Raw genomic sequence first — 21,373 nt, forward strand, 5'->3', positions numbered from 1 at the left:
CAGGCAGAGCCCTCGGTGCCCGCGCAGCTCGAAGCAAGCTGGGAGAAGCCACTGCTTGCAGCCTCTCTAGGAGGTCATCACCCATGAGCCCCAGAACGCAGTGACCGTGTAGACAGGACGCACTCCTTTTGAGGCCCCCCAAAAGACGCCTGGTGATTTCCTTAACCGGTGTTGGCGGACTCCCTGCCCTGAGCGCTGTGGCCTTGCCACCATCCACGTGGGAGGAAATGGTGACTCACCTGCCCAGAAGAATTTCCTGGAGATGCGTCAGTAGCAACAGCTTGCCTTCCTCTGCCCATGAGCCATGAATAACCAAACAATTGAAAATGAAAGTCAGACTGAACACAGTACAATGGCATCTCTGGTCAAAAGAAAGCACAGCACTGAGATAATTATTTGAATAAATCACACCTCTCCCCGCCAAAATACCCATAATTTTCATAGCTCAGTTTGAAGCTTTCTAGTGCTTGAAAATAAAGTGTAATTTAATTGTTTTCTTCATTATCTTTCCTCTATGATTCTTCTCTGCCTTCCTTATCTTCCTCTCTGTCTTTATTTTCTTCCTTTTTTAAAAGAAAAAAAATAATAAAAGTAAAGTTCTCTTAAAGACATGAAATACCAGATGTGGGAGGTGTGGCCACGTGGCCGCCGGGCTCCCCTCCACGATTGCCTCATCCTGGTTTGCTGTGGATTTTCTCCTCAGTCCATCACTTTGCTGCCAACTCCGGAGGCCACCAAAGAGGGGCAGAGCGAATGCAGGCGGTCCGGTGGCCCCCGGGGCCTGCCTGGAGCCCTGCAGGGCGTGAGGGGCGTGGGGAGGGCTGTGGCTGGAAGGGGCGTGGGCTGGGAGCATGTGCTCCATCCCCGTCCCCGCTGTACACTGTCGTCGTCTCATTGTACAGAAAAATATTTCTATATTTGCAATGTTTGCTGTAAAACAAGAAAGAGACTGTCTACTAAAAAAAAAAAATTCTGCAAAGGGAAACCCACCCCAAAAAATATTTATTTATTTTTTATGAACACATTCAGCCAAAAGGATGAGAGGCCAAGAAAGGTCCCACCTGCTCCGCTCCGCGATCTCGCACCTCAGCCCGGGGAGCGCTTTCCTTGGAGGCAAGTTCCTGCCCTGGAAGGATCCTGGATTAGGGGTCAGACCACTTGGATTCACACCGTCCCCTTCCCTAGCTGTCACTTTGCTTATGGAGCGCTCGCCCCCTTTCTCTGGCTCTTACCTATAAGATGAGAAAGCTGGGGTAGCCTGAACCCCTCACTGACTCTGTAATTCCGTAATCCTATGATTTCCCGTGACAGAAAACGCGCCTAAGTGCCAGCTCCGAGAAGCATCCAGCGTGCAAGTGTCCATTTTAAAACCTAGGTTGTTGACTTTAAGTTCCCGTTGGCAGAGTCCATCCAAAATTCATTGAAAAAATCTGTTTCCTTTGAATTATCCGGACTTAATGTTGGTAGGCTTTTCTAGGATCTGTCCCCCGCCTTTGCAGCCCCATAGACACTTCTCTCCTGTGCAGAGCTAACTGGGTAACGCGGCCTCGGGCGGGTTTTACCATAATTCAGTCAACGCTTATCCCTCTACATATATTTTCGGGTTGAGATTAACATGAGACCACTTGGGGAGGTTTAAAAAGCATCACAGACCATGGTATCAACCTCTCTGGCTTTCTGTCCCGGAGACCAAGCCGGCTGCCGGTCCAGTATGGTTAGAAAATGTGCTCTCTTTCGCTGTTGTGTTTTTGAACTAAATCTCCAATCTGTTTTTTCTCTAGAGTCTGCTCCCTCCTGTTGTGTAAGTGTATATTCACCCTCTTTGTCCAGAAAAATCCCGAATTGGTCTCCTTGGGGATATTCTTAAGAACGATGGCCAGAAGAGATGAAGCTTATACGTCTAGACTGAGACGAGTGTGTATGAATTTGGATGGAAACAAGAGGAAATGAATTTTTAGGGCTCATGGCAATGTTTGAATTAATCCCAGAATGAATCATACTATTTTACCAAGGCATCGTGTGGCTTTTGATAAAGATAGTATGCACCTCCCCGCAAATGAGCGTATCACCCGTCACTTTTCTGGTGATTTAGAAGGAGGAGGGTGAGCTGCCCCGTGATAAATGCATATTTAACAGTAAGTGACAACAGTATTCTCCCTCTGGTTGTGTGCTAATGAGGTCACCTTTCAGATATTCCACAATCAAGAGTTCATTCCACATATCAATGCAATATTGACTTCTTAGTAGAGAAAGTTAAGCTAAGAGAATTTTTCTGCAATTTCAAAGGAATAAAGTGATGATGGTAATAGCAGCTACATTTAATGGAAACTATGTTTGAAACCCAGAAATTTGGCTTTCCTCGGGAAATAATAGCTCCTGAGTTCCCAGCATTGTAGTCGATGTTCTATATATATTATTTCTAATCTTCACAAAAATGTTCCAGCTATAAATTATTCCCACTTAATAGTTGCTGGAACTGGCACTTAGAATGTTTAAGAATCTTCAATGCCCCATAGGTAGGAAATGATTGAATGAGGATTTATACGCAGATTTGCTCTACTCCAAAATCTTTCACTTTCGTGGGTCACATCTCCACCTGCATTACCTATAATGGGGGCCACCGGCTGTAGGTGGCTTGTGGGCACTTGAAACATGGCTTGTAAAGTGAGATTTTGAAAATTTAGTACTAAAAAATATAAAATATATCATTGATCTGTTGTCTGAATGTTTGTGTCCCTCCAAAATAAATATGTTGAAATCCTAAAGTCCAGGGTGATGGTATTTGAAGGGCAGAGCCTTTAGGATTAGGATTAGTGTCCTTATTACAGAGACCCCACAGAACTTTCTTGCCCCCTCCACTAAGTGGAGATAGAAGAAGTTTGCTACCGAGAAGAAGGCCTTTGACAAACTGACCTCAGAGGTTTGGGGAAAACCCAAAATCAGTGCTTAGAGACATTTATTGAAATTAGAAAATGTCTAATTATTGAAATTAGACATGTATAGAAATATAGAAATTTCTATAAATTAGACACTTATAGAAATTAGAAATTTCCTCCTAATAATGGCTGTTAATAACAGGCTTTTAATTACCTCAAGGACTTCAAATTAGCTTGGTAAATCTAGTCATTACTCTTCAAATTATCTTAAGGCAAGGATCTAGACCTATTACTCATTACAGTTCATTTCTAAGTAATCTGATCCACCTCGGTAAATTAAATACCATTAAAAAAAAAGATGATATCTCTGTTCCCTGAAGACTTTCTCTAAAAAAAAAAAAAAATGAAATAGAAAAGAAGTGAAAAAAATTAATGCCACCTGATAGAGAAATTACCCGAGATCCATGGGAGCCTCACCTCAATGAATCTGTAACAAATGCATTGTTAACGCTGAGGCCAATGTCACCCAATTCTCCTTTCAGTAGCGCCCATGAACAAATTTAGCCCAAAACACAGCACAGTCTTGTTGACTCGCAGTGGAATTAACCTGAAAAATGCTCATACTCGAAGCAATGTCACAGAAATCCTTACCTGTGCTTGGGACACATCGGCAGATAATAAAATCACCTTCCCTATCCTCCTGGAACTTTAGGAGTTATATTGTGAGAACCTACGGGGATGGATGATAAACCCTGTGGAAGATTCCTAAACCCCAGGGCGACTAAAGTCATAAAATAAATGCACGGCATCATCAATCAGCTGGAGTGACAGCTGCTGGACAGACACCGGGTTAAGCCTCTTGCGCGTCTTATCTCCTATGATAATAGATGGTAAGTGATGTGTGCTGGGAAAAAAGGTGACAGAGAGATTTGAAATCATTTGAAATGGTTTTTTCCCCCCAAATCTCGATCCATCAAATCACACAAACTTGCAGGAAGTAGAAAGCTGCAACCAGCACAGGTTTCTCCAAGCAGCAGACGCCACAAATCAGTGGCCTTGGGGAGAGCCCAGGTGGCCTGAAACACTAGCTCTGTGCCTGATTTCTTTTTTCTTTTTTCCTTTTTTTTTTTTTTTTTTTTTTACAAATTTGCACTCTGAACCTCCCCTCCCCACGACCCAGCTGGAAGCCGTGCGTGGCACACACATCTGGGCCACCAATCTGAAAAATCAAAGAAAAGACGTCGCTGTTGCTGCGGGGCAAGGACCCCTGGGCCTAGTGAGCAGGTGACGGGCCCAAGTCACGGGGTGGGGGGTGGGCCGCTGAGCCCCGAAGGCCGGGCCAGCCCCTAGCTCCTGTCCGGAGAGCGTTGCTGGCAAGGGTCCCTCAAGTCTGCCAATGATAGGGCTCTAGAGTCTTACAGAAAAACCCAGAACTGAACAGAAGGAATCTTTCATCATTGAGCTTAAAGAAATCAGCTTTGGAATAAGAGTTCTGTTGATCACATTGTATAAAGCAGATAAACATGCTTTTTTTTTTTTTTTTTTTTTGGTATAGGTTTCCTTTCATTAGCTTTCTATAAGAGTCCAGGGAAAGACTTCTTTGCACAATGCGAATTTAAATATTTTGTATACATATAAAATATTATATATTTGCACACATATATATCCTCAGCTTTGCTGGGAAAGGCCAAAGACATGAAGCCGGGCCTTCTGTGGCTCAGCCCGGTCCTTCCGAAGCCTTCATTCTCGGCTACCGAGTCCCTAAGGAAAGGGGTATCGTGAAATCGAAGGGAGAGGGGACATCTGTTTGCTTTTCTGAGACACCCGTACGGTCCCTGGGAAGTCACCTATCAGGGGAGACAGCGATTCTCTTGAACATTTGCCACTTGAATCCAGGATTTCATCTTCATTTTGAAAACTTTTCATGGCACCGTTATTGTCAGGTTTCCTGTACAAAATCTGCTTCACGAACTCTTGCATGTGCAACACGCAGCTCTCTCCTTAAGGAAAAAGGTTTTTGCTGGTCTGTTGCCATTAACCCCCTTGCTAGCTTTAAATTTTCTTTGAAAAATAATCTGACCATTCTCATGCCTCAGTGCCTTGTTTTGCTCTGTTTCACTATGTGTGTCTGTTTGAAAGAATCTACATGGAATTTCAGCTGAAGCAGAAAAATGAGAGCTACGTAAGACTCTGAGCAGCGCCTCCCTGGTGCTCGGGGGCCGTCATCTGTTCCGGACACACAGGCCTGGCGGCGGCAGATGAGGCCTGAGCAAAAGGCCGGGTGGGACTCGCCAACCCCACGTGGGCAACGATGGCCAACAGTGACTGATGCCGCAGAGGGTCACGCGGCTTTGTTTTATTCATTCATTTATTCATTTATTTATCGCGGCATTTATTTATTTATTTATTTTACGCGGCTTTGTTTTAAAACCATATTTACCATTTTTCCTGATCATAAAAAGCACTGGATCTAAGGAGATAATTTGGGGAATACAAAAACATATGGGCAAGTGGACTTGTTACAATGTCAACCAATTGCCAGTGCCAGCAGCTTCAGATAAAAATATCCTTTTAGGGCATTTTCTCTATCTTCTTTTAATTCCCAAATGAATAAGGTTTTGTGCTTCTATGTGTTTGGTTCCTTGTGAACCTGAATGTTATTGAACGTTTACTTCTTCTTTTGAGAATTTCTTACTCAGTTTTTTTCTGATTTTTCTTCGCGGGAATTCTTTTGGTTGGCACGAGGTCTTTAAGACGATATTTGGTGGAGAGAATATTTAGAAGGTAGTAAATCAAATTGTTTTCATTCTCAGAGACCCTCATTTCCTTATCATACCCCAGAGCTCCGTGGGGTTAGACGCACCCGGATGATGCAGACCCGATGTTTATTGCATGGACTTTGGAGACAAGTCGCACAGTCCCCTCCAAATGAGAGCTAATCCAGTGGGTTTGTTGCTGTAACATAAGGGTGTGACAAAGAGGATAGAAACATCTTCCCTTTATGGGCAAGAGATCTGTGGAAAAGAAGAGATAGAGCAGTAATGAAAGAAGAAGGTAGTCTTAATAGGTCTGGCCTTCATTGCAAACCCGCAGGGATTCCCTTTCCAGAGGAGGGATGCTTTTGTCCTTAGAACTCTACAGATGGGGCGCCGGGGGGCTCAGCGGTGGAGCCTCTGCCTTGGGCTCAGGGCGTGACCCCGGGGTCCCGGGATCGAGTCCCGCATCGGGCTCCCTGCAGGGAGCCTGCTTCTCCCTCTGCCTGTGTCTCTGCCTCTCTGTGTCTCATGAATAAATAAATGAAATATTTAAAATAATAATAATAATTCAAAAGTCTGCCTTGCTTCTCCATTTGTAACTTGGCCATTCTACATGTCAGGCCAGGAGGGGTGCATATGCCCTTTCTCTACAGAATATCTCCTTTTGTCCCCTAAGATTTCAAAATTCATGGGTGAGCATTTAGATGAAGTGCCACTAATTGGAAATAGAGTTCAATAGAGGCAAAAAGAGCATCTCCATCACATAATTAAGGATAAAATCCATATGCATCACCTTTTAAAAAATTCATCAATGTTATTATAAACAAAAATGTTTTATTTGTATGTAGAAAAATATGAAGATTTTTAAAAATATACATTGCATGTTAGGGAAGTCCTTCTCTATTCGGAGATAAGAAAAATGTTCACAAAAATTGTGTGTAGCATATTATAATGTAATTTTGGACATAATCTTTTCAGTATAAGTTCAGGATTTATTTTCATATATGGTAGGAACTGAAAATCAGATGTGATAATTTTTTTCGTTTTTTAAGATTTTATTTATTTATTCATGAGAGACATAGAGAGGGAGGCAAAGACTCAGGCAGAGGGAGATGCAGACTCCACGCAGGGAGCCCGATGTGGGACTCGATCCCGGGACCCCGGGGTCACACCCTGAGCTGAAGGCAGACGCTCAACCGCTCAGCCACCCAGGCGTCCCTAAATAATCATCTATTGTCTGCAAGCACTTGATAAATAGTCCTCCTATTCTCCAACAGTTGTTTCCTTTATCACAAACAAAATTATTATGAATCACAGAGTTATCTCTTTTGTTTTATGCATCTGATGATTTTTTTTATCAGTGTTATACACTTTTGATTTTAAATCTTTAGAACACTAGGGTTTTCTTTCTTAGCCTTTCTTGCTTATTTATTCTTTCAAATGGATATTGTGTTAAAGGCTAAATAAATCTAGCTAAGATTTGACTAGAATTACATTAAACCAAAATATTAATTTGAAATGAATTTATTGCTTCGAAATGTTGTTTTGCTAATCAGAGATATGGTATGTGTCTCTCTCTAGGTATTCAGCAAGGTTTTAGCCTTTGTTCTTATGAGCCACAGGGCTCTTATAATGGTTGATTTTAAATATTTCACATTGTTGTCAACATTTTATTATGACTGATTTGTTTTAATTGATTATAGATGATATAAAGCTATTAATATGCTAAAAATATCCTTAATTGTCCTCCTTTATGAACCTTTAAGTAAGTTGTTTTTTAACTTCTGAGTGAAAAATTGTATCATTTGCATATAATTCTTTTCCTCCTCCTGTTCAACAGGCAAACCCCTTGCTTTTTATCATTTCATTTTCTTGTATTTCAGAAGAATTTCAGAAAAACATTAAAGATGGGAGTTACAGCTGGAGTCCTTGTCTTATTCTTGATTTTATATTTTTTTATAATAAATTTATTTTTTATTGGTGTTCAATTTGCCAACATAGAGAATAACACCCAGTGCTCCTTATTCTTGATTTTAATGTAGTATCTCTAACTACATTATTAGGATGGTAGGGACTAATTTCTAAAGGAAAGAAAGAAGACTTCACAAATGTTTTAAGGCCTGTGGATCCTAAGTCCCTCTCACATGTGTACACGTGCACACATAGACTGCTTAACCTGAGAGTTTAAAATGCTCCCTAAAGAAATTCAACAGGCATATCACAAGACTGGGTTTACTCAAGATGAATCAGCGAACCGAAATGGGCTGTATTAGTTTCCTGTGGCTGCTATAACGAATGACCACGAATTGGGTAACTAAAAAACAGGAATTTATTCTTGTACAGTTTTGAGGACAGAAGTCCAAAATCAAGGCATTGACAAAGCCTCACTCCTTTGGAGGCTCTAGGGTGGTTCTTTGCCTCTTCCAGCTTCTGGTGGGCTCTTGGTACGTCTGCCTTGACTTAAGGCTGAGTCACTCCAATCTCCCTGGTCACACAGCCTGCTCTTCTGTGTTATGTTCCTTTTCTCTTTCTTATTGGGACACCTGTGTTGGTGTTTAGGGCCCAACCAGATAATCCCAGATCATCTCCTCATCTCAAAATCCTTAACTTGGGAAGCCCCAGTGGTGCAGCAGTTTGGTGCCACCTGCAGCCTGGGGTGTGATCCTGGAGTACCAGGATCGAGTCCCACGTCCCGCTCCCTGTATGGAGCCTGCTTCTCCCTCTGCCTGTGTCTCTGCCTCTCTCTCTCTCTCTCTCTCTCTGTGTGTGTCTCTATGAATAAATAAATAAAATCCTTAACTTAATCACATTTGTGACCATATAAAGTAATATTTATGCTTTTGCGTAAATTACCTTATATAGATAGGGTAATATTCACAGGTTCCAGAGATTAGGGTATGAACATCTTGACATGTCCTTTCCTAGTGGCAGAAATGAGTAGCCCCCTCATGTATCAGTCTGCTGGAACCAATTGCCATAAAAATACCAGAGACCAGGTGGGTTAAACAATAGGAATTTATTTCTTACAGCTCTGGAGACATGGACGCCCAAGATCAAAATGCTCAGCCAGGTAGATTTCATTCTGAGGCTCTTTTTTTTTTTTTTTTTAAGATTTTATTTATTTATTTGACAGAAAGAGAACACACAAGCCAGGGGAACTGCAGGGAGTCTGAGCAGGGAGCCTGATGCAGGACTCGATCCCAGGACTCTGAGTTCATGACCTGAGCCAAAGGCAGATGCTCAACCAACTGAGCCACCAGGCAGCCTACACTTGGAGCCCTCTCTTGCTTTGAAGGCAGCAGCCTTTCCTCTATGCTCATGTGGCCTCTTCGTTGTCTGTGCACAGAAGGAAAGAGAGCAAGTAGCTCCAAATACAGTCACGTTGAGGGTAGGGTGTCAGCGTCCATAACTGACTCCTTGGCAGCTCATACATCCCATGAATCAACTGTGATCTCTGTCCAGTAAACGTCGTTTTATTAAATAAAACAGAGCACATATTTTCCTTAATGGTGAGATACATTTGATAAAAATCTCAGTAAAAAAAATACTTTCAATATAAAATAGTGAAGCTATCTTTTTTCTCTTTCTTTCTTTCTTTCTTTCTTTCTTTCTTTCTTTCTTTCTTTCTTTCTTTCTCTTTCTTTTCTTTTTTTTTTTTTTTTTTTTGAAAATCTGGTCAGTCAATTTTTTACAAAGACAAAGAGAGCAGAAGTATATATACCTTATATGACTCGGGGTGTGAAAAGTATATGTAGAGCTTAAAAAAATTTATGAAAATTTCACCAATAAGTACATAAAAATAGCTAAATAAAAAATTTAACAATTGGTGTTTGAATCAAAACTGCAGTAGTATCTAGTATTTTGTTTAACATTTATAGTAAAGTTCTTTTTGATTTTGAAAAATTAAAAATGCTTTGTGAAATCAAATAAATTTTCTTTTAAAAATTCCTTTTAATTTATTTTGTTGAATCTGCCTCTTGTTGATTAATTCTTGAGATTCCCTTGGTTCTCATGTTCTTATTTTTATTTATTATTGAAGCCTAAAATATAATCATTTACAGAGGGATTTTGTTTTCTGTTGTCTTTTTCTCTTTATTTCTTTTTTTAAATGTTATTTCCTTCTAGTCCTCTCTTTGTTATAAAACTCATTTTAAGTTACACAAATAATACATTTACATATTCTCCTTGTAAAAATCCAAAGCATTACAAATCAGACTAAAATCCTCTTTGATCCTCTATCTGATTTTGGTTTTGAGTTTCCTTTCCCCAAAGATACCCACAGTGCTTTATTTTAAAAATATGTATTTTTTCTGACTCATTCAGAGAATAAAGTGGGATGCACCTCCATTTACTCACTGCACATATTAATTTTCTTAACCATCATTTCCTGAGGACTCCACCCTTAACTCTGGACACCTCTGATGGTCTCATGTATGGAGTGAGCAACTTGTGTGTGGATGGAGGAATTTTTTACTATGGATTCCTAATTCATATCCCTAGCTCCTAGCTTCAGACTATGGAGAATGCTTACCACACACAAAACTGTTTAAGAATTTTACCATTAGCCTTGGTATTGAAACTACAAATATTCTCAGATACTAATTTTGTTTAAAAAAAAAAAAAAGAAAGAGAGAGAGAGAGAGAGAGGAGAAAGGAAGCCAAATTGTGATTGCCACATGTTGGTGGTAAAAATCCTAAGGACAAATAGTGACAGGAGCACTATAAATCATATAAGCAAGGAAATAAAAGCTTGTTAAACAAAGTCATTAAGGCAAATGCCCACTCAGAGCAGACATAGGGAGCCCCATAATAACGCCACTAAATGCCATCTCTAAAGAAAGTTGCATTCATTGTGCTCAATTTACTTCAAATGCTCTTAAGAATAAACTCCGGTGTACTGAGTTTATGGAATGTGGAAGGTAAATAGTCCTCAGAGAGCATATTGCAGGTTGTTATAGGAGACACATATCATTTTAAACTAAAACTTCAGCATCTGTTTCAGGCTCTGATTACAAATGATGAGACTGACAATAATTTACACTTAACTTCATAAAAAAAGCAAAGGTGGTGATTAAAGAGGATGTGTGATCTTTATTCAGAGCCAACTACATCTGCTATGGGTTTTTTCCTGTAGCTGGCTGTCTGGAAGAAACGTGTCCCCGCTCCTAGCAGAAGGCCAAGGGGCTCTCTTGGCCTTGGGGATAACCGGCTCCGCTTCTGTGCTTCCCTTCTTTGCATCTTAAACCAGATGAGGTCCCTAATGTAAAGTCTACCATTAACAGGGTTTGAAACCGGGGATCCCTGGGTGGCACAGCGGTTTGGCGCCTGCCCTTGGCCCAGGGCGCGATCCTGGAGTTTTGGGATCGAGTCCCACGTCGGGCTCCCTGCATGGAGCCTGCTTCTCCCTCTGCCTGTGTCTCTGCCTCTCTCTCTCTCTCTCTCTCTCTCATAAATAAATAAATAAATAAATAAATAAATAAATAAATAAATCTATCTTTAAAAAAAACAAAATAAAACAGGGTTTGAAACCTGAGCTCCTGTCATTACCTACACGTGGGCTCTGAGAGAGATGTCAGCCCCTGGAAGACTGAGATCAGGGGCTTTCGGTTATCCCCGCTGCCTGCCCACCCTCTGCTTTTCCTCAAGACCAGGGCTTTGCATGTAGGCCACTTGCAATGATGGCAGCGGGGAGGAACCTTTGGTATGCCTTGGACTCATCCGATGTAAGAATAATCCTAAAGCCTGGGACCCTGTATCATTATCTACAGTGCAATTAATAATCAGATCTTTTTAAAAGAAGGCTATGCTGGAAAATCGCTGCATGGATGGCAACTCCCCGACTGACATCGCTCATGTCACTCGTCTGACGCAGTTCAAGATTCTGATCATTCAAGTAATGGGCTACTGCTGCCTTCAGCCCACTGCGGTGTAGGGTGAAGATAACCCGGACAGACCCCTGCATCTTACTCCCCTAGGAGGCGTGTTATTCTATATGCAATAAAGTAGATGATGTATTCGAAATGAGACTTCAGGGGTGAGGAGCCTGCTGGCTATTGCCAGATGAAGAAAGAATAAATGGCCCGCGAGGTACGGCCTACACAGAGCATGGCGCAAGTGGTTTCATGTGCTGAGCCTAGTGTACGTGTGTGGGAGCGACTGGGTAGGGGGGACCAGTTAAGCTACGATGTCCTCATGCTCTGTGCTCAAGTCCTGCCTTTGGTTCTACAGAGAAAAGTTGGTTAGGGACTAGATGAATAAGCCAATATGGACTCCTCCCATTAACGCTCTACCCCAATGGCATGGGAGTCAGGACTGGAAGGAATGGTCTTGGGCAGCCCGGGGGGCTCAGCGGTTGAGCGCCGCCTTCAGCCCAGGGTGTGACCCTCGAGACCCGGGATCGAGTCCCATGTCGGGCTCCCTGCATGGCCTGCTTCTCCCTCTGCCTGTGTCTCTGCCTCTCTCTCTCTCATAAATAAATAAATAAAATCTTTAAAAAAAGGAAAGAATGGTCTTTTTGGAAAAAAAAATGTGTATAATGTAGACATTACAAAGATGGACTTAGCAGGCAATTAGATCCGGGTTTGAATCCCAGCTTTTGTCACTTCGTCGCTCCTAAGCTTCATCTCGTCACTCAAAATGAGAATGACCATACTCTCCACAGACAAAGTGTTCTGGCTTCACAGACATTCCAGATTATTCATGGAACTGGTTGTTTCTTAGATCTCTATACTGGGGAAGACCAGACCCCATTTCTTGGTATAATTATTCCCACCATCTTGCCCAACCCCCCCCCCCCCCCCATCCAGGGAGGGCTTTTCTAGCACGTTTCCTTGTTGTCAGACTACTCGGTTTTCACAAAAGGATGGCAATCCCATTCCAGCCTCAGGATTGTTAAAGTACATTTTACAAACATTTCAACAACATTGTATAAGGATTGCACCCCAGGCTTTTTTTTTTTTTTTTTTTTAGTACAACCTGGAATTTATTGCTGCCTAATACTTACCTATAGCTCAGTAGAGGGAGATAATATTTATGACTCTTAGATTAGAATTTAATATCATATTTGCTTAACTCATGTACCACTCCTAGTAAATTTTGTAAAGCTCCACTGCAGACACTTTAAAATATATCCTTTGATTAAAACAGAGGCGCAAACACCCATCCCTTCAAGGCACCTACAGAGCTGTGCTTCATGTCGGGGATTATATCACAGGCCTAGAAAACATATTGTTATATTTATTATAAGGATATATTGCAAGGTGTCTGCTTTCTCAGGCCTCACAAGAACAAATTCTCTGTGGTCTCCATATAAAGACCAGCCATAGTTCTCTTCATTAGCTGGATCTATTTCTCCCTCCCAGAAACTGTGACTTACTGAGTCAATCATGTATGTCTCTGCATTTTCTCTAGACTATTTTGAATGAAAGTTGGGGCCTGCTCATAGCTATTGTACAGAGCTCTAATACTTTTATTCTTGGCTTCATCTTATTCCCCCCCCGCCAACCACTGACATTTTCCTTTGTAAAGATTTCCATGTCTGTTATTTCTTTATTTTGTTATAGTATATATACCTTTGTAATGTCCTTTAAATACTTTCTGGGAAAAAAAAAAGCACACACACCTACATACAGAGCTTGCTCAGGGCCTGAGCTTTGTTCTCCAGGGCACTGGGACTTTTTCCTCACCATCTTCTTCTTCTTCTTCTTCTTTTTTTTTTTTTAAAGATTTTATTCATTTATTCATGAGAGACACAGAGAGAGAGAGAGAGGCAGAGACCCAGGCAGAGGGAGAAGCAGGCTCCATGCAGGGAGCCTGACGTGGGACTCAATCTCGGGACTCCAGGATCAGGCCCTGGGCTGACGGTGGCGCTAAACCGCTGGGCCACCGGGCTGCCCCCTCACTATCTTCTTGGTGGAGGCTGACATGGTTAAGTCTGCACCATAGAATGAGAGCTCTGTCACCAGAGGAAAAATGGAGAGAGGGAGGTAGAGTTAGTAATGTTTATCAAAACAGGTTTGGGACCCTATATCCCCATTTTCTTGGTATTTGTTAAGAATGCAGTTTCTTAACAAGATCCAGAAATCCGCTCCACAAATGACATTTTGTTCACACTTGAATTTGAGAACCATTGGCAGAGTCCTAAGGATCTGCGAAGAGACCCTTTCACTGTGGCGCCTGGGTGGCACCGTGAGTTAAGCCTCTGACTCTTGGTTTCGGCTCCGGTCCTGATCTCAGGGTTATGAGACCAAACTCCGTGTCGGGCTCCACACTCAGCAAGGAGTCTGCTTGAGATTCTCTCTCTCCCTCTGGCCCTCCCACTTGGGACTCTCTCTCTCTTTCTCTCTCTCTCTCTCTGAAATAAATGAATAAAATCTTAAGAAATAAAGAGAGTGGGAGATCTTTTCATTAAGCCAAGCAAACAATGGGGATGGGCATCTGAACAGGGGAAGTGACGGTGAAAGTCTGGAAAATATCCTCTTTGAGAGACACTGAGTTCTAGACTGATGATTTCATGAAATTCCTAGCCTTGTTCCTGCGAGGTGAATGCCCAGGTCTACACGGCCGCTTGAAACACAACGGAGATATGTATGTGCTGGCACTTCTTGATCATAAGCCTGACATGCAGAAGAACAATTCAGCCCAGCGCCGCTCAGCCTCTCCTTCCTTTCAGTGAGTCCAGGCCCTGCTGGGTGTGGGCCTTCCTCCTTTTATCTGGAGCCTGATCAGAGGCCACTGGTCCAGGGAACCCGCGAGAGACAGAGCTCTCCTGACAGGCAGTGGAGCCCAGGAGGCTTCAGATTCCCCGGGAAACACTTCCTGCTCTCAGAACTGGAGTCCACCAGCTTTCATCCCTGAGGGACCGGTGACACCCCAGGCCGTGGCTGAGCAACAGGGTGTCCAGCTCGGGTTCTGGCGGGGGGCGGAGATAAAGGCTTGTCACAGCCGGGGAAATGAGGGCATGATTCTGAAAGGCTCTGCCTATTGGAATCCTCGAAGGTTTTCACGTAGGAGTAACTCGAGGGCTGCTTTGCAAAGGCAGAGGGTGGAGAAACGCTCTGGGAGGCTCTTGCCAAGGGGCAGCTCATTGGCAATGATGGTACCTTTCTTCCCATGTGTTGTCACAGGAAAAGGCCAGGGTGTGGATCATAAGTAAAGCCTGATGCCTCCGTCCCTCTGCACTTGCCCAGGTTGGCGACGCAGTCTCACTCTTGTCCTTCTGCACATTGAAGGAATGCCCGACGTGGATAAAGGGTACAGATTCCTGCCTCCTGTAAGATCTTTACAACCATGGCAGGTTCCTCACAGGCCGAGAAGAGCGAAATCGCAGGGAGGGGTTGGGGCAGGGGGGTCAGAGGAGAGATTCGTAGATCAGACCTATGATTCCCTTATGAACACTTGGAGGAATGTCAGGAATAAAACCATCTGTCCCCCTATTTCCTTTTATTAAATTTATTTAAATTTATTTTTATTTTTTTATTTTTATTATTTTTTTATTTTTACATATTTTTAAAAAAGATTTATTTATTTATTCATGATAGACATAGAAAGAGAGAGAGAGGGAGAGAGAGGGAGAAGGGGCAGTGACACAGGAGGAGGGAGAAGCAGGCTCCATGCCGGGAGCCTGACGTGGGACTCGATCCTGGGACTCCAGGATCGCGCCCTGGGCCAAAGGCAGGCGCCAAACCGCTGAGCCACACAGGGATCCCCTACATATTTTTTTAATTGTAGTTCAATTTGTCAACATATAGCATCCCCCAATTTCCTTTTCTCTGTACTTTCCTTAGCAGAAAAAGCCTACTTGAAAGACTACAAAAAATAACTGCAGACATGGAAAACAGGAAATCTAGGGGTCTGGCTTTCTGTTGGCAAAATCCAGTGACAGGGGCAGGGCCCATGCCCTCAGAAACCCGTCCTAGCAGGCAGCAGGCAGACGCAGCTCAGTGGAGAGCCACAGCTGATGCCTGTGCACGGTCACTTGCTGTGCACGCCACAGCTGGGCCACCAGCGGCGTCAGGAGTGTGGACGAGGCTGGGTGCAAAGGGTGCAGGGCCCTGACCAGCCACGTAGCACAGAAAGCCGTCGGCTGCTCGCAGGCCACTGCTTCCTCGCCCTTCACCGAAGCGAGCCCCCTCACAGAACTCTACATTCACTTTCCTCCGGGAATGTACCAAAAACTGCCTCCCCCTTTTTTAAAGATTTTACTCAATTATCTATTTGAGGCAGACAGAGAGCAAGCACAGGGGGTTTGGGAGGGAGGGAGAGAGGCGGGGAGCAAGCCGACTGGGCACTGTGGGGACAGCTGGTTGTGCAGCTCCATCCCAGGCCCTGAGATCATGACCTGAGCAGAAACCAGAGTCACACACAAAACCGACTGAGCCACCCAGCCACCCCCAAAATGTGCCTTTTAATTATTTTCTGCATTTTCAGAAGAAACAATTTCCGGAGAGAAAAGGATCATTGTTTTGACAGAGAATTATAGCTGATTTACCAAATTGATGACCCCCGAGGCAGAACGACTAGTTGACTTTAAGTCCAGGACTCGGGAATGTAGTCCTGGAAGTAACTAGAATTCCTCTGTAAGACTGCTGTTTTCCTCCTAAGGACCCTGGATTCCTGCAGCCTGTATGGCTGACACAGTGAGTCCCAGGCTGGGATCTGTGGAAGGAGGCATGGAGGTCTCCACACGGCTTTCAGCAGCAACGGCACTACCCAACGCCTTGGAGCGTGCGTACCCTGGGCCATGCAGCATGGTTGCGGTGTTGTATGCACTTTTCATTTATTCTTAAATGCCAGAAATCCAATGCTCTGGGGGCACCTGGGTGGCTCCTTCAGCTAAGCATCTGCCTTGGGCTCAGGTCAGGATCCAGCCCCCTGTGTCCATCAGGCTCCCTGCTCAGTGGGGAGTCTGCTCCTCCCTCTCCCGCCATCCCTCCCCCTTGCTGGTGCTTTTGCGCGCTCTCTCTCTCTCTCTCTCTCTCTCTCTCTGTGTAATGAATAAATTTAAAAATCTTTAAAAAAGAAATATAATGGTTTGTCCTCTAGTCCACTGTTTCTCACACTTTCAGAGGCATTACTGTCACCTGGAGGACTTCTGAAAACAAAATTCAGGGTTTCTAACTCTGTAGGTCTGCGGTAAGGCCTGAAGATTTTCATTTTGAGCAAGTTTTAGGTGGTGCAGCTAATGCTTGTGTAACGACCACAGTTTAGCCCCAAATTACATGCCTAGGGGACAGCCACACAGCTAACAACTGGAGGTGGTGACTCTAACACAAGGCCATGTAATGCAAAGCTCAAAAACAAATGCAAGGACTGTGCATTCATCTACAATGCGGTTGCCATAGGGTTGACCAAAGTGTAGTGTTTCTTTGCTTTTGGTGGGGAAACAAGGAAGTGCTTCAGTCAATAGCTGATTAGGTGAGGTTAAACCAAGTCTTCTTGATGAATGACATGTGAGAAAGAAGCTCTTATTTAATATTATGTCCAGGAAAAAAAAATTTGACACCCAAGGCCTAAGAAGAAAGGAAAAAAGTAGACTTACGGAGTGACAGCGTTCAAGGCCGAATGTGGTCCTGTTGTCCTAGAAACGTCCTTTTCAGCCAAAAACATATATATGTCCCACGCTGACAGGTTGGGCAATAAATCATTTTGTAAAGGGGTCAGCGTTGCCTGGAGACCCTTTAAGGGGCAGGATTAATGAACATTTAACTTTGTTCTTTAGCTACTTTGAGTTTTTGTCTTGCTTGGTGGTTGACTAGGCCTTGGTTCAAATGGAAAACCCTAGTGACTGACAAGCGTGTCTTCCCAGGAGGAAGGAAGCTGAAAGCATCTGCCTATCCAAGTCCAAGAGTATTTTGAGACCCAGACCTGTGGGCCAGGGTCCTCCGGCCCTACGTGAGCAGCCAGGGGAAGACAGAAGGTGAACACAAAGAAGCAGACAGACAGCCTTGCAAGGGCGGGGAGGTGGGGGGCGGGGAACAGGTGATATTCCTCCCATGGAGCCCAGGTGAGCCTTGAATTTCAAAGTAGCTTCACTGTCTCCAAAGAGCAGCCCGGTGTGGCAGGGAGGACGGAGACCAGCTCTGGAGCACCCACCACCCCCGGTGCCTGCGGCCCTGTTTCCGCGGTGGCCCGAGACGGGGTTCTTACTCCTTCTCACTGCAGTTCCAGAGGCTGCTGACCGGCCCCGCCACCTTCGACAGGTGGCAAAGGAGTGACTTCAGTCCCAATCTCTGGGGCTACAAATCTCAGGAGCCTGACTCTACATTCCTCGGCCTGGACCCACCGGGAACTGCAGCCACTCCCTCAAGAAGCAGGGTTGGGATGCGGAAAGGGGAGCAGGTGCAGAGGCAGCCGGGAGAGGGGACAGGTGCAGAGGCAGCCCGGAGAGGGGAACAGGTGGGGAGGCAGCCAGGTGAGGGGACAGGTGCGGAGGCAGCCAGGTGAGGGGAGCAGGTGCAGAGGCAGCCGGGAGAGGGGAACAGTTGCAGAGACAGCCAGATGAGGGGAACAGGTGTGGAGGCAGCCAGGTGAGGGGAGCAGGTGCAGAGGCAGCCGGGTGAGGGGAGCAGGTGCAGAGGCAGCTGGGAGAGGGGAACAGGTGCAGAGGCAGCCAGGTGAGGGGAGCAGGTGCGGAGGCAGCCAGGTGAGGGGAACAGGTGCACAGGCAGCCACAGCTCCCCGCGGCGCCCCTCCCCTGGGCTCGTCCCAGCTTCCTCCAGGTCTGCAGGCCTCCGTGACTCCTCTGCGACTGGGGCGCTCTTGGTCTCACTCTTTACTGACGGCTCTGTCTTCTTGACCGACCTCTCTGGCCTTGGCCTTTGCAAAACTGCAGCAAAGTACGTATTTTTTTAAATATCACCAAAGTGAAATGCAAAATATAAACGGTTTAAATCGGAATTCTTAAAATAGACATGATAAACTGCAGGAGAATGACAAAGAAGTCTGAACTCAAAGTGGAAAGCTAGCTCAGCAGAACTTTAAAATTGGGGGATATCGGGCAGAAAAAGAAGAAGGAGGAGATGGAGCAGGAAGGAGAATGGGAAATTTAATTATCCTATGTGGAACCATTAATTTCTTCTTTTTATGTAACACTAGAGGAATTTTTATGAATATTACAAAAGACACGGACTTTAATAGGATGGAAAAGTTCAGTATAACTGTCACGTAATGTAAGAAAAAAATTATGAGTAAATTGATGAAGCCATTAAAAACAAGGGAAAAGAAATAATAAAGGGGAATAAATAATGCATACAAAGTAAAATGTACAGAATACAATCAAATAAATTCATTAAAGCACTTGAGTACTTCCCTTTAAAGGGCAGACTGTAATACTTACATGTTTAGAAAATATTATGCTGTTTATAAAGAACAAAGCATTAAATCTGGGTTCAAATTAAGGAGACAGTTAAAGAGATATTACTCAAAATGTAGTGGCGTTCACCAAGAAAGCAGGAATATACTGACATGTAAGGAGAAGTTCATGACTAACTTCACTTAGGAAAATAAAGAGAAGGATTTTGTAGCTAGGAGAAGCAAAATCTATGAAAAAAAAATAGAAATCTGAACGGGTCCTACGCAAATATAAAATAAGAAAAACTTTAAGAGCAAAGACAGTGTATTAAAAACTATACATTTCAATTTCTTTCTTTAAAAATACACCAAATTTCCTAAGTAAAAATAAGTAATAATGGTCAACTCTCAGATTTTGCAAAGACAACGTATTAAAAACTATACACTTCAGTTTCTTTCTTTAAAAATACACCAAATTTCCCAAGTAAAAATAAGTAATAATGGTCAACTCTCAGATACAGAACTTGAAATAGCTTGAGTAGATAGTGTTTTCTGTTTGTTCATTGCACTTACAAAAGTCCTGTTTATCAGTTTACACACACACACACACACACACACACACACACACACATAAACCTTGAATTAAAAAAAATATAAATCCTCCAGACCAATTCTCTAATCCCAACCCGACACAGGGTATAGGAAGGAACTTGTGGTACAAAAAAATCATAAAATTAGCTTTGAGATAGAGGTTGAATCAAACAAGATTTTATTTTTCTTATATTTTATTGACTTATTCATGAGAGACCCAGACAGAGAGGCAGAGACCCAGGCAGAGGGAGAAGCAGGCTCCCTGCAGGGAGCCCAACGCGGGATTAGATTCCAGGACCCCAGGGTCACGCCCTGAGCCAAAGGCAGACTCTCAACCACTGAGCCCCCCAGGTGTCCTCAAATTAAACAAGAATTTAAAAGAACAGACTGGAAAACAATAACAAGGAGAAATAGTTCTACAAAAATCTACTGGACATCAGAGGCTCTGCTAAGAGAAAAACATGTAGCATTCAACCTAAATACTTACAGTTTTAAAGATGAAAGATGAAATATTAAGACTAATATTTGTATCAGTCAAAAATTTCAGCAAAAATCAAAATAATTCACAGAACCTGCTCTAGTAAATAGAAAATAAATATATAAAAGGCTCTGTGAGGGTTAATTTTATGTGTCATCTTGACTGGGCCACGAGGTGCCCGGATGGCTGGTCAAACTTTATTCTGGTGTTTTGATGAGGGTGTTTTTAGATTGAGCTTAATGTTTAAATCAGTAAACTGGGTGAAGCGATTGCCCTCCCCGGGGTGGGTGCGCGCCGCCGGGTCTAAGGCCTGAATGGGACAAAAGGCTGAACCTCCCCTAAGAGAGACTCCTTTCTGCCTGAGGGTCTTTGGTCTGGAACAGTGTTTTTTGTTTTGTTTTTTGTTTTGTTTTGTTTTCCCGTGTTCAGACTAATGGACACCCAGTTGGCTTTTCCTGGGTCCCGAGCCAGTTGGCTTCCCGACCACAACTACTCCACTGGCTCTCCTGGGGCTTCCACTTGCTGTCTCAACCCTGCAGATCCAGGAGCTTGCCAACCTCTATGCATAATCCCATGAGCCAATTCCCGATTACAAACCTACTTATACTCAAGGGAGAGTGAGTACCCTAACCCTAACCCTAGGAGACCCCTAACTCGGGATGTCTCTGAGAATCTCTAGGAGGGCCAAGGAGTCGGGTCACAATCTGACTCTAAAATCACCCCCCTGGGCTCCTTTAACCAAAATTACTCCCTCTGCCAGGGGGGCAGAGGCACCCAACGTTGAACCTGAGATCCTCCACTTGCATTTACGTCGCTGCTGCATTAAGAAGCTCATTTCTCTGGGAACATAACACCCCACAAGTGTATTATGACCCGGTGTTGCAGCTGTGGCTCAAAACCCTCAATTCCCCTTTGTGGGCAGTTTGCTAAGCCTCTACTTCACCCACTTCCCTTATCAGGCTCTGCGGCTCTGCGGCTGCGAAGCTCACACCCACCTCAAGCTCCTCGTGGACCCGGTACTAAGCATGAATAGTTTCCATGTCCCAGAGACTGTGTGATTATTCCGATTATCCAATGCTCAGGTCCCCAGGAGACCAAGCTAAATTCACCCCTCTTGCCATGAAATAAGCCTGCTCCTACATTTCCAGCTTGCTGTCACCCGTCCCCAAGCACAAGCCCGTGCGTGACCCTGCTTGGCAGCCTTCTCCCCTTTGGAGCTGTGGGTAACAGAGCTCTGCCTTTCATGGCTCAGCGTCATTGTGTTGTATCATACCATCAAAAGCATCTTTAAATCTTAAAACATCCCGCTAGGCCATCTCAGCTCACGGGGAAGAAGACTGTAGGTCCGCATGTAACATCACTGTCTGCTCAAACGAGCCTTC

The sequence above is a fragment of the Canis lupus genome, chromosome 19 (genome assembly GCF_011100685.1).
Source record: "Canis lupus familiaris isolate Mischka breed German Shepherd chromosome 19, alternate assembly UU_Cfam_GSD_1.0, whole genome shotgun sequence".
Taxonomy (NCBI): domain Eukaryota; kingdom Metazoa; phylum Chordata; class Mammalia; order Carnivora; family Canidae; genus Canis; species Canis lupus.